We start from the raw sequence: 14028 nt of genomic DNA on the forward strand, positions 1-14028 counted from the left end.
ACCATCTTCGGTAGGTAAGACACATACATATACGCACGCGCACGCGTGTTGAACTGCAAAAATTTCATTTTATACTAATTGTAATAAATATACAGGACGTAACAAAAGTACAGAAACGATCCTGTATTTTTTCAGGTAAGGTATTTTTAAAAAAGGTTAGGGTCAGGTCTTTCGTAACTTTTTGCAAGAAATTCAATGGTGACCTTAGATTTGACTTTAAATCTCACTTTCAAGGTTATTTCAAGGCCAACTTTTTTTTCAAATAGAAACCCCTTTTTTTCATAGCGGCAATTGTAACAGCGTAAAAGTTTACGTTCAAATATGTTATGTATCGAGATCCAAGGTCAATGACTAACCTAGAGGTCAATAAAGGTCAAACATGTGTTGTTAGGGAAACATCTGGAAATGTCGCAGGATTAGTAAAGGACATAAATGACAAATTTTTTTCAAACGAGAACATGTATTTTTGATATATGTAATGGAAAATTTTACGCTGTGGTAATTTGTAGATTATGAAGGTTACATCCCCATGGTATCAGTAACAATTTGTCATTTATGTGCGTTACTAATACTGCGACAATTCCAGATGTTTCCTTAACAACACATGTTTGACCTTTATTTGACCGTTAGGGTTGCCCTTGACCTCGGATCTCAATACATATTTGAACGTTAAATTTTCCGCTTTTTTAATTGCCGCTATGAAAAAGAGGGGTTTCCATTTGAAAAAAAATTGACCTTGAAATAACCTTGAAGGTGAAGTTCAAGGTCAAATCTATAGTCACCATTGAATTCCTTGCACAAAAAGTTACGAAAGACCTGACCCTAACTATCTTCACAAATATCTTAATATCTTACCTGAAAAAATACAGGACCGTTTCGGTACTTTTGTTACGCCTTGTATATATAATAGTATTATTACTTTTATATATATATATATTAGCGGTTTTGGGCACTATACCAATCGTGTAACTAATATACACAATAAGAATTGTCCGGGGTACTGGTGGCACTGGCTCTAGCGGTGGAGCATCGGCCTGCGGATCCAGAAGACGCGGATGGAGTTGGAATTTGTCCGTCCATTTTTTTTTCAATAAAAATTTACCTTATTGCGTCTAAAAAATTTAACACACACACACATAAACACGCAGGATGAACGGAAAGCATGCGAACGCACGGGCATCGGCTCAGAGAGCACATCAGCACATTAGAGGAGGGAGGCACAATGAACCGAAAGTGTGGAACATAGAATGCACGGGTATCTGCTTAGTAGAGGGGGAGGTGTGTCGACAGTGTCGAAGCATGTAAGAGGAATAGAGGTGAGTTGACAATGCTGTGCTGAAGATGCACGGGAATCAGCTCAGGGAATCAGCTCAGTGAGCTGATACCCCCTAAGCTGGGGTCTCTCTTGTTTACCTACTCATATGTCATCGAAGTTTTCTCTAGTTGTGACGGAGCCCTGGCTAGAATGGTCGGCCCTGTCTGGCTCGCTCTCTCTTTCTCTCTCTCTCGCAGCCTCTCTCCTACACTGTTGCCCTGATGAGCGTTTGAAAATTACGAACCGATACCAATGCTCGCACCGCTTCATTTCAGGACCAATACCTGAGCCGGGCATCGTCATTGAGAGCCAATTGAGAGCGGGAGCAGCTGCGGAAGGAGAAGAGAGAGAGAATGATGCGTTGCGAGTAAAGAGTGAGCGAGCGCGTGTTACCCACGGCGATCCGCTCGCGAGAGCGAAGCCGCTGGCGTAGCTCGAGCCGATGCTCTAACGATTAGGGGAGAGAGTTCGAGTTGAGATTTTGAGTTAGACGAATCGTTCTGACGGCCGAGCGTGCGCACGTGAGAGAACGCAAATAATACAAGAAAAGTGGAGGACGACGAGTAGATCAAAGCACGAAGAGGACTTCCAACGACCTTTGCACCGTAGAATCCATCCGAGCTTGCCACAAGCCTGCCAACGGTTCCTGCAGTATTTCCTGCCAGCAGCTTCAGCAACAGTTCCTGCCAGCAGCATCAGCAGCCTTCACCAGGTCAGGTCATCTCTCTCTTTCTCTCTCTCTCTATTCACGAGTGCGCGACGTGTCGACGAAGTGCTCGCAATCTTCCGCGAGCACGGCGAATTCCACGATTAGAACGAATCCCTCCTTTGTAACCCTCTCAAATCAATGTACCGTACCCCTGTGCGATTACCAGCATGATCGCAGACACGCTGCCGTTGAGGACGACGCGTGAACTCGCATCGTCGCTCTTTTATTGTTCAACGTAGAGAATAACGTCGCTCTTTATTGTTAAACGTAAAGAATAAATATTCTCAACGGTTATCGTGGGTGATTATTGTGTGTGCTTGTCATTCCTTTCCTCTCAATCTGAAGTTCAAAACGCCAATACAGTGATGAGGCCCATCGTCACCGTTCAGAGGGACGAAAGAGCCTTCCTTACCTTCTCTTTTAAAAATAATTTGTGATGCGGCACTTTGGCTCGGGCCCTTGCATGGGTCGTGGGAATTACCATTCCCCAAAATACATTAGATTTTAATCATAGGTGTCACATAGTTATTCCCCTTATTGCAGGAATTATTTGATTCTGCAGCATAGCTTCATAGTTTCGGTCATTCAAATTACCGTCAATAAAAAATGGCTCTATAATTCGATTATTTAATATTCCAGCCCAGATATTTAATTTTTTAGGATATTGTGATTTGGATTTTCTTGCTCAATAAGGATTTTCAGATGCCCAGCATCTACAATTATGCCTATTCAAACTTGCGTCAAGTTGAAATGTAGCTTTATCTGAAAATACTATATTAGATAGTAGATATTTGGGTTTTTGTACTATGCGAGCCATCATATCATCCCAAAATTCAACGCAACGATCGAAATCATCTTTGTTTAACCTGTGTATTAGTGTTACTTTGAATAGATGGAAATTCGTTTTCTGTAGTACATTATGAACAGATGATTAACTTATTTCGTGCTCTTGAGCGGCTTTACGAATGGAAGTATGTGCATTCATAGTGAATATTAACGAAACATCTAATGATTTCTCTTAACCACTTACTGACCTTGATCTGTGTGATCTAGGTAGATCACTAATGGTGTCGGTATTTTCCAACTTTTTTCAGATTTTGAACTACTGAAAATGAAATTAGAGTTCCATCAGCCCTAAATATTGTATTGAAAAGATCTCTCACAGCCCTATAAGATTACTGCACTGGACCCCAACCACTCATCATGAGAAGCGTTATTCTTTCTCAATCAGTTAGTTCATTGCACTATTCTTTACAGTAGACCATATCCACAAGCTAATCGGAATATAAAAATTCAAAAATAAGTCAAATATTTTTTGAATTGTACTGGAAAATTATTTGACGAGTATACCAGAGCGGCTTGAAAGAGCAATAACCAGCAGTTTTTCCTGGGTAACGCTAAAAATAAAAGTATAGGAACTTCTACTTTTTCAATTGTCGATATCAGATGAGGAGGATCAGAATAAATACTTTGACCTTGAAATGACCTTGCAGGATACAAACAAGGTCAAGTTTGAGGTCACTGCTAAATGCGATCAAACAAAACAACTAAAGCAAGCTTTGGTCTATTTCCATCAATCGAGTTTTTCTAAGAGGCCTCCGAATTGAATGACATTTGAATGACCTTCAAGGTCAACGGGAAATTTTCGACCTCAATGGTTTTGAACGTAAAATTTTCCACTCTTTCGATTGTTGACATCAAAAAAGGCGCTTTACATTTAAAACAATTGAGCTGACCTTCAAAAAACAGTCATGTTCATCTTCAAGGTTAAATCCAAGGTCACAGTCGAATTCCTTATTGAAAATGACTTCAAAAGTGACCTTGACATATTTTAAAAATAAGTCACCTGGAAAGTTATTTGGGTGTTTCCAGACTTTTTGGACATCCTGTATAAATATTTCTAATAGCAACAAAGTTTGCTTATTGTCTCTATACAAGAGACAAATAGTAAATAGTCTTGAAGCAATAATAAAAAAAAATCTTTCAAGATTATAGAATCAATTATATCTTGATTCAATGGAGCAGTTGAGATCAGTTGCTTTTCAAATTCGTTAATCAAAAAGCTAGAAATCTTATAATATACATAAACTACCTTGGGGTAAGTATAGATAATAATCTAACTGTTGATGGAAGAAATGATATTTTAGTAATATATTACCATGCACAGCTTCAACGACTCAGTGAATCATGGTAACACCTCGTAAATGATTTGCATCTCTTGTAGTTAACTGTTTTTCTTCTTTCTTATTTAGTGATGGCATGAAGATACGGTATTTTTCAGTTTTTTCAAGCTTGTACAGTACTCCATAAAATTTACGCTCGACCACGAAAACGTCATTTTCTTCGCATATGTGTTTCTTTAAATGATTTTAATGCTCATCTAATATTTTTTATAAAATCTTAGCATCGTTTTCTATGGAATAATAAGGACCTCATACATTTAGAATGTATTCATTTGTAGTACATATCGTGAATAGTTTCTACAAAGGAATTTTTTTATGTCCAGAGTAAGACTTTCTATGGTACTCATTATTGAAAATTTCTGGTGATTTATGTGAATTCCATCTGCAATTAAACTAAGATTACGGTCACTTACATTATGGAAAATTTTCAAAAGAGGTGTTGTATGATTAAAAATCAATTCATTCCGGTCTGCCACTTGTAAACCAAAACGCGTAGAAGTCCGTCTTTTTCAAAAGCATTTACAATTGATTTTGAAAATTTGAAAACTTGTTGATGGTAGTCAAGTCCAAAAATGGAGCTGGTCATTTCATGCGAATTCCCTGTACGTTGTCTATATAAAAAAACTGCAATAGCTTTTATTACACTAACAGAATCTCTCAGAGACCATCATCTCGCGTAATTTGATTATTTGCTTTCAAGTCATATAAAGGTTAAAACTCTCTTGTCCAGAATTAAAAAATCACCAATTCGTCTGTTAGTTCTCTGTGTGAAGTAGTACTCAATTTTTAAAGCAAGTTTGTCAAATTCGATGGTTTTTATCAAGCTAGAATGAGAAATAACTCAAATTTTCAACATCTTCTCAATAAAATCTTCGATTTATCAAATGACCACATTAACATTTACCTTGAGGAATAAATATTTCTCTACCTTACCATACATAAAACAATATTTATAAGTAAAAACTACTCTTTTTATAGCTAATTCAATCGATTCTTCAAGAACGGTTTCCATCTGTTGTGGAGATTTAAATAATGGATCCTTTCTCAAAACTGCACTTAAAGATTCTGAAGAAATTTCTGTTTTGACTGCTTCTTAACCATCAGGCTTGTGAGCGTCAGTCTCTATTTTTCGAATTTTTGATAAAGGAAAACGAAGAACCGTTCAACATTTGTTGCATCAATCAGTTTATTCAATGCGGTTGAAAATTCATTCGCTTTTTAAACTATATCTACTGTGCATACAGATCCGGTGAGCATTCTTCTTTTGATGAGAGAACAGTTAGCACATATTTTACCGACAGTAGCCATAATGATCAATCTAGAAAGAAATGATGTTACTGAGTTTTACTGAAAGTCATCAAGTAATTATTAAGGGCGCAAGGCCTATTGATATGAATTATATTAAGGTAATCCCAGCATGAAATATAAAAACAAGGCATCTTATCTTAATACCTATAGAATGAAACTAAATATATTGTAGAACAGAAATGCGCACTTTTATGTAGTCATCGAAAATTTCAAATAATAATCTTAATTTCATTGTACCACATTTAACCGTACCCTCTTATGGCGAGCTGACATCAAGCATATTGTTATTTGATTTTCTAAATCTTTCTACTCAAGAGATCTCAATGAGAAATTGAGAGTAGATTATTTGAAAAATTTGAAATAATCTTACGTGTACAAAAAAGTGGAGAAAAATAGCCGCGAAATAAAAAAGTTATTAATAATTAAACACCAAAGTTGAAGTCATGTTAATACGTTTACCAGTCAAATCAAGTTTTTAGATGAATTGTTTGATGAAGATAAGAGTCAAATAAATTAGATAGATATGTAAAAGATTGTTTGAGAATTATTATTATTGTTATGATTATAAAAATACAGTATAGTTTGTCCAAAGTATACCAATAAGTTAATTAAGCTCTAACGTTTGTAAAAATTCTAATCATAACGATTACTACTAAAATATATTCAAATAATAACCAAATTCGAACTGCTTCAGTATGAAAATTTATATTTAAGTACTTAGTCTATTAAAATGAACGTTTATTTGACTTGAAATATTTGAAAAGAATGGTATATTATTTTTATAGAAATAATAATTTTAGTTTGCCATTTATTTTGATTTCTAAATTGGTAAAAGATAAAATATCATTTAACTTTTATTTGTATTAAAATCTAAGAACGCAATATGTCGATGTAAATAATTCATCCCTATGTCAGTTGAAAATATCAGAGTACGTATATGCCTTTCATGTACTTGAAGAATAATATTTTCAGTTAAGGGGGTATCCCTCAAATAGATCGCAGAAAATCGACGAAAACTTTGGGAATTTTTTAAAAGAAAACTATTCAATATTTTTTCATGAAATTTAGACTGTGTTTTATTGAGATTTTAACAAATTAGAAAAAAATTTTTTTAGAGAAATATTGTAATAAACAAATGTGCAGTACTCGTTCAAAGTTATAAACTTTTTTTTTTTTTCCTTTTTGGCGGTTCAAATCCTGGCTTTCCAATCACTCTGAAACATACAGAAAACATTTTTTTAGTTTCATTAGACATATTTCTCGTCGATGAACCTAAATTTATTGCTCGGAAAAATTATTTAACAAAATGGCGGACTTTTAAAAAAAAATATATATTTTTTTTTTATTGTTCATGCAAAAAAGCGGTTAACAAACAATATTTGACAGAATTTTATAGGTACTGTAACGTCGGATAATTAATGGTACAATTTTTTTTAATTATTTTTTTTTATTACGAATTGAATGGTTCAAACTGCACAATTTCGAGAAACGAAAATACGTTGGAAAGTTTCTCTTCTCAAGGTTTCTACAAATTCCAAGAGAAGACAAGCTGACCAAATATTTTGCTATTAGAAAATAGGTATAAGAAATTTTACGACTTTGTTATGTGCGTCCATATGCTTAAGATGTCCTTGTGTTAACAGCATGGGCTGCCGACGCCCAAACCCTAAGCGGAATGTAGAAAAAAAAAGAGAAAGCTCCTCTCATGCGTTTTCCACTGAGTTTTCATTTTTCCGTTTAGCTTAGTCATCAAAAGTTAAAAAATTATTTTATTCTATTACATAATTTGTGCAGTTAGATAAATTAAGTCGTACGATTTATCATTTAAGCTACATTTCAATTAAGTTTAAAGATGTGAATAAATAACATTTGAGAATTAAATATAACTCTCAAATTGTTATTTATATATATTTAGTAACAAATAATAGATAATAGTTAAATAATAAGTATGTTAAGTCCTTGCACGGTAAGAAAGGGGTACTTTTATACGCGATTTGGCATGAGCAACTCCATCTGTCTTAAAGAAACTGTACGTTCTCCTAATGCGGGAAAATTTCCACCAATCAGTTTTGGAGTTTTCATGCCCAAATTCTTCAGAGCCCCTTGCGGCCTTATTTTGAAAGAGAGCGCATCACGAGGGAATGTGCTAAGTAAGGCGCGAACTGTTCGCCACTGCTACGCCATCCGCAGCAAGAACTGCCACGGTCAAAAGATACACTCTCTTTCAAGAAGCCCAAGGATTTTATTACAAAGACGATCAAAGTTTCCATTAATCGTTTAAAGGACTATATAAAAGTAAGTTTTATTTCCAATACTAATTTTTATTTCTTCACCTTACACAATCCATTTTCCCAATTCCGTATCGCTCGGTCCTCTCATTGAAAAACGAGTTGGATAGAGTTGATACAATAGTTTAACGCTCAGAACTTGGATCATTAGGATCTTTATAGGTCTGAGTGGAATCTATAATTGATGATTCTCTGTGCCTTCCGAAAAGATTGGCGCTAGAATAATCGATTTGGATTCAGGAATTAGAAAACCACCCACGCCGTGTGCATCAAATTTTTCTGTATTTTAGCCAACACCAATCTTTCCTTACCCGGGTAAAGTGAGAAATCACAGCCCAAAAAGGATTTGAAATCTTCACCTCACGAAAAGTGAGACGTAACAGTACATCGACGAGATTATTTAATTTCCGTTCAAATGGTATTTTTTTTTTTTAAGTTGAAAATTCGCTGAGTAAGAGCGCCCGCCAAATCGACAAATCGAAAAAAAATGATTCGGAGATAAACGCGTTTAAAGTTTGCGGCAGGCGAAAACGGCATTTTTTTTCATACTCACATCGAATAAAATTGGTTTTCACTCAATCAGCAATACTAGCACCATAAAGGATACCTTCTTCTTCATCATACTGTTGATTTGACTTCGCAGCTTTTAGTTTTTTAGCAGTCCTAGCTGCTTTTGTGGATTCTTGGCTGCGGATTTCTTGACGCTTCACGCGCTCATCGTCAGCGCTCTTCGCGTAGTTGGCTGCGGATAGCCCGATCTTGAACTGCAGCGATTTCATAATTCTTAGTACACCATAGAATCCGTCATTGAAGAGTACAGCAGCTGTATGAGCGGCAATTTCAACAGTTTTTGGCCCACAGTGTAAATGCTTCGGAGCTAATCGCCAAATGACTGAGTTGAAACTTTCGTTTGCATTTTGCGTGTAGCCACCTAAGCATCTTTTCAATAAATCATCTTTCGATAAATCTTGATAAATCGGGAGTAAATGTTTTTGTACATCTGGGTGTAGTGGAGCTGGATGCTCATAAACATTTGCTTCAACAATCTGTGCTGATTGCCAGTCACACCAGCTATCTACACCGGCGGGGCAATATTCGTGCATCGGATTTTCGTCAGTCGAGCATAGATGATAATACTACTGTGGGCAAAAAGTAAGGTGAATTTTCAATTTAAACTTCGCGGGCTTAACATTTCGGGCTAGTTCTTTTTTTCTTGAGTTGGTAGGACTGCGAATGACATCTGGGACAAATTTCATGTCAATGTCATCATCAGTAATATATTTACGCTTGTATTTACCAAACGACCAAGAGTGCATGTTTCGATTTTTACAATGTCTGATTTAATTGAGCAAAGAAGTGCCATCAAATTTTGTTTGCGGAATGAAATTTCGGCTGCGGAAACGTTGAGGATGTTGCGGAAGGCCTTTGGTGATTCTACCATGTCGCAGAAAAATGTTTATAAGTGGTACAAAGACTTCAAAGAGGGTCGAGAACGTGTTGATGACTTGGAGCGCTCCGGACGACAATCGACGTCAACAGATGACCAACACGTCAATAAAGTGAAGGAATTAGTGCTCGAAAATCGTCGGTTGACTGTTAGAGACCTTACTGATATGATCGGAATATCAGAAGGTGAAAACAATTTTGAAAGACCATTTGGGCCTACGAAAAGTCAAATCTCGTTTGGTACCGAAAACGCTCAATTTCTTGCAAAAAAGTCGCCGCGTTGATGTGTGTGAAACAATGCTTTCTGACTATCAGGACAAGCTCAAATGCATGATTACGGGAGATGAGACTTGGATTTATGCTTACGACCCTGAAACAACCGACAAATCAAGCGAATATCGTGCTAAAGGCGAGGCCAGACCGAAAAGTGCACGTCAAAGTCGTTCAAAAATCAAGGTCATGATGACAGTTTTCTTCGATTTTCGTGGTGTGGTGCACTATGAATTCCTTCCACCCGGCCAAACTGTTAATAAGGAATATTATTTGAGCGTTATGCGTCGTTTGCGTGAAGCAATTCGTCTAAAAAGACCAGAATTATGGGCCAACAACTCTTGGTTTTTGCATCACGATAATGCACCATCTCACACTGCACTCGTTCTTCGTGACCATTTCGCCAAAAATTCGACGCATATCGTTCCCCAACCACCGTATTCGCCTGATTTGGCTCCGTGTGACTTCTGGCTATTCCCAAAACTCAAGAGACCACTCCGGGGAACGCGTTTCGAGTCGATTGGGGAGATAAGAGCTGAATCGAAGAAGGCGCTGATGGCTATACCGGAAAGGGACTATTTGGCATGTTTCGAGGATTGGAAAAAACGTTGGCATAAGTGTATTTTATCGGGAGGGGATTACTTCGAAGGGGATGACATTGATGTAGAAGAATAAATAAAGATTTTTCATTTTACAAACAAATTCACCTTACTTTTTGCCCACAGTAGTAAGTCGCCATAATAGCATTCTTCATATCTTCAACAGAGTTAACATTTCTCCTGATTGCCAAACCATAGTACTGAGACAATTTGTTTATAAGACTACCCGTTAATTTGCCTTTTCCGCCTAACTTTTGGGTTTTTTGCACATTTCGTAATCTTGTACCCATGCGTTTTTGCACGTGGCCAATGCACTCACGTTTTTCAACTAAAAAGTCGTCCCCATACGGATTTTCCTTCAAGATAGCTAGAAAGGATTTCGAATCACCGTCGCCGATATATACAGTATAGTACACGCCGTATACTTCTAAAGATCTTCCAAACATCTCTATAACAGCATCCACTTCCATCTTTCCCGAAGATCCATCGTGGTTCGCAGTGCACTCATCGGCGTGGTCCTGGAGCCATATTTCGTATTCTTGAGTATCTTCTTTATACGGGCACGTAGAACAACCTTGACAGACCGTACTTTTGACGATTAAATCAACTACTTTCCCTGTTTCATATTCAATCAAAGTTGTAACGCCGATTTTCGACGTAAAGCCTCGCTTTTTCCACGAACCATCACCCGAAACTTTTAATTGTAACAAAGGCCGTGAATTTTCTTCGTTGTTTTTTTTCGCTTCCTCAATAGCATTTTTGCAGCTCAGAAGAAAAAAAATTCTGGAAGCATCATGTATATGTTCGAGAATGCGATCGTAGCCGCCTTTACTCAGACCGATTCCAAACTCCATCAACCCAGCAAATAAATTTATCCCCTTCATACCTATGCCTAGCAGTCTCATAACAAAGACTATTCGTCGATTCACTTCGTAACCGTTATTTATATACGGGATTGTATCAATAGCCGTTGTGCCACACCTGCACGTGAGTACTAATTTACATCCAAAGCCTGTTTGCCGCATTTGTTCTTCAAACTCCACATGCCCCTTACACTTTTGGCAGCAGAGAGTTTGTGAAAGTGTAAGAAACAGCGTCATAAACTCTATTATGCAATATCTATGACTAGCGTTTACCGGAACATCTTCAAGAGACGCCGATGCCAATTTTCTTGCACTTGTACTGATGCCTACTTGCTCGCCTTCTTTAGTTGAGAATTGATTACCGCGAAAAGATCTTCGTCTCTTTGCGGCACGATAGCCTTCTTCTTTTTCGCCCTTAGGATAACTAGTACTCATTTTCAAATTGTGAAAACTAGAAACACGATGCTCACTACCCAAAAGCCGAAATAAAACTGAGCAAACTGTAGTAACGGTCTCCCAAACGAATCCCTACCTTTCCCCAGAAATCTTTGTACCTACTATGCTACACCTAGCCTGACCCTGTAAACGAACGTACAGTTTATACAAATGAAGATTGAGAAACATCTAATCCATTGTATATTATAAGTAGGAAGCGAACTGCAGCGCACCGCGAAGCGGGGCGCCTTGCCGCTCGAGCGCGCAGCTGCCTAGCTGCTCTGCGCGCCAGAGTTTCTATACGAAAATAGCTATAGCGGCTGAACCGCTCTGAATTACGGTCCAATATTTTAACAGCACATTCTTGAAATGATGTACTTTCGATCTATGCAAAAAAAAAAAAAGACTTTTGTCATCGATCTATTGAGGGATACCCCCTTAATTAGTAAGTTAAAGAATAATAAAAGTGTCTGCATTTACTTTTAGAAGGTGTATTCTTTATTACGGAAGTTGATTTGTTGAATCTTGATCAATTTTAGGACTGAAAACCAAAAATTTACTTAAATAAGGGAATAATGCATAATATTGAAAATAATGCATATTGAAAATATTATGGATTATTTTCAATATTATGCATTACTCCCTTATTTCGTAGTGTATATATGTAATTTATTATCTGAATAACGTATTGGACTGATTAATAACAGTTAGATAAGAAAATTTTTATTTTTGCTATGAATAACAATTTTCTCCTTCTGTAATAAACGGCTGTTTTTCTTCGTAGAGTATAAATGATTCGTTGGAAGTGAATTCATTAATTTGGATTAATTTCGAGTGCTAAGAACGAAATTGGTTTATATGTACCATATGTAATATTGAAGTAGGGTAAAATAAATTTTACGTCTTTTAAAATTTTTTCTCTCAAAATCCCGATCAGATTAACTTTTTTTTTAATTGTATCCTTAAAGCAATTAATTTTATTCATATTCACAAGATTTTGCAAATTCTCAATTGATAACAAATGACAAAAATTCTGTTTGCGATCTATAAATAATAAGGGTAGTCACCCTTTAAGTTAGAAATGTTAGAAATATGGTATGAATAATAATATTTACTTTATTTCATCAAAAACTTCACAGTGGCTTTTCAGAAATAAAAAAATATGATTTTTAACGGTGTCATTCAAAATTATTTTTTACGGCTTAAATGGGCGAAAGCGCTCCTATAAAAATTACGTATCTTTTATAAAGGGGTGGATATTTAATAGGCTACACGGTGCATAGGTTTGAGCGCAAGCCTCCTTGTGTGCGCACAGATAAGTGCAAGTTATGTGAGCGTCGCCGCATCGCTGCCCAATGTCGCATACTTTAAAGGCGTTCTGGGCACTCGCCGACGGTTGCCTCCACAGGCAATCGCAAACGCTTCCTATGCGTTGAACCTTGTACCGTGATGTTACCTTGTGTGTGTGTCCTTGTTTCAGGGTAGTCTTCGTCAATTACTGCCGTTAATTTTTATAGGTAGTCTTAGCCTCGCTCGGAAATATAGCTAAATTCAGCTAGATAAAATTGGACGCGAAAGCGCCAAGGCGTATGACAAAAACAAAAATACGAGTATGAGATGAGAATAGGCACTTCTGAAGGGTTAGTCAATAATTAACACAAGTCGTCTTTTATTGTCACAGCGGTATCATTTATTAGTTGACAGTTCATCTATAAACTAAGGCCTACGCAACATTGATAATTCCTAACACGTGGCAGGTGCGAACTTTGTTCGCTGTCACGTACACGCAACGATCGTTCGTCCGCGGGTTTGCTATAACACGCGCACAATTATGCCGTCACGGATCCCAAGCTCGCGTGAGATCGGCGGGCGATGTACCTCGGATTATGCCTTCCATGACGTGCGTAGGACGATAATGGACGATAACATATATTGCGCGGAGCTGGTCAGCTTACTTCACGTTATCTGCGTTTTAGCCGTCGCTCAGGTTTTCTCAATCGGAGAAGTACCTTGCACTTCCCATGATGATTGGTATACTAGGATGTGGCTACTTGCAATATCTCGCGTCCTCTAGAGCTCCCTTAGGATGCTCTTCTTTTTGAGGAGAAAACACGTGGTACCGTCTGATTTCGTTCGATGTCAAATCTCGAGTGGCTCGTCAACATGGCCGGTCTCTCTCCTGCGCATCCACGCGTATACAACGCATGTTCTAATTTCATAGCCGGTAGGTGCTGTCGCCGCGGGCAGTCCCACGGACGAGACGAGTGCGCGAATATCACTTTCATCCTTATACTAGTATTTATCAAAATACTACAACATATCGCAATTTGTAGAAAAAAATTGTTGTTTTTTTCGATCTTTAATTAATCAATTTTTTAACAAAATACCCTATTAAGTAGTTTTTGGAAATATACGAATAGATGTCGAGATAAAACATAAAGAAAAACGCTTGAAATGAAAAAATTTTTAATTGGATACTTATCAGGGATACAGTTTTAAAGAAACATAAACAAAAATAAAACTAGTCAATACAAAAACTGAAAGCTAGAGCTTGTAATGCTTGCGATGCTATATACTTTGTCTAGTTTAGAAAAGTTACGAACCCTCTTAGT

At 37.1% G+C, this 14028-nt stretch overlaps 1 protein-coding gene across 1 annotated transcript in view; it reads left to right on the top strand.

The window, feature by feature from the left end:
• The window catches only part of LOC131673090 (nitric oxide synthase, salivary gland-like), a 328713-nt gene that overhangs the window by 237178 nt on the left and 77507 nt on the right, over positions 1-14028 (top strand). The window lies entirely within an intron of this gene.

This window comes from Phymastichus coffea, unplaced genomic scaffold (assembly GCF_024137745.1).
Source record: "Phymastichus coffea isolate CEN01 unplaced genomic scaffold, Cenicafe_Pcof_1.1 PCOF00167, whole genome shotgun sequence".
Taxonomy (NCBI): Eukaryota; Metazoa; Arthropoda; class Insecta; order Hymenoptera; family Eulophidae; genus Phymastichus; species Phymastichus coffea.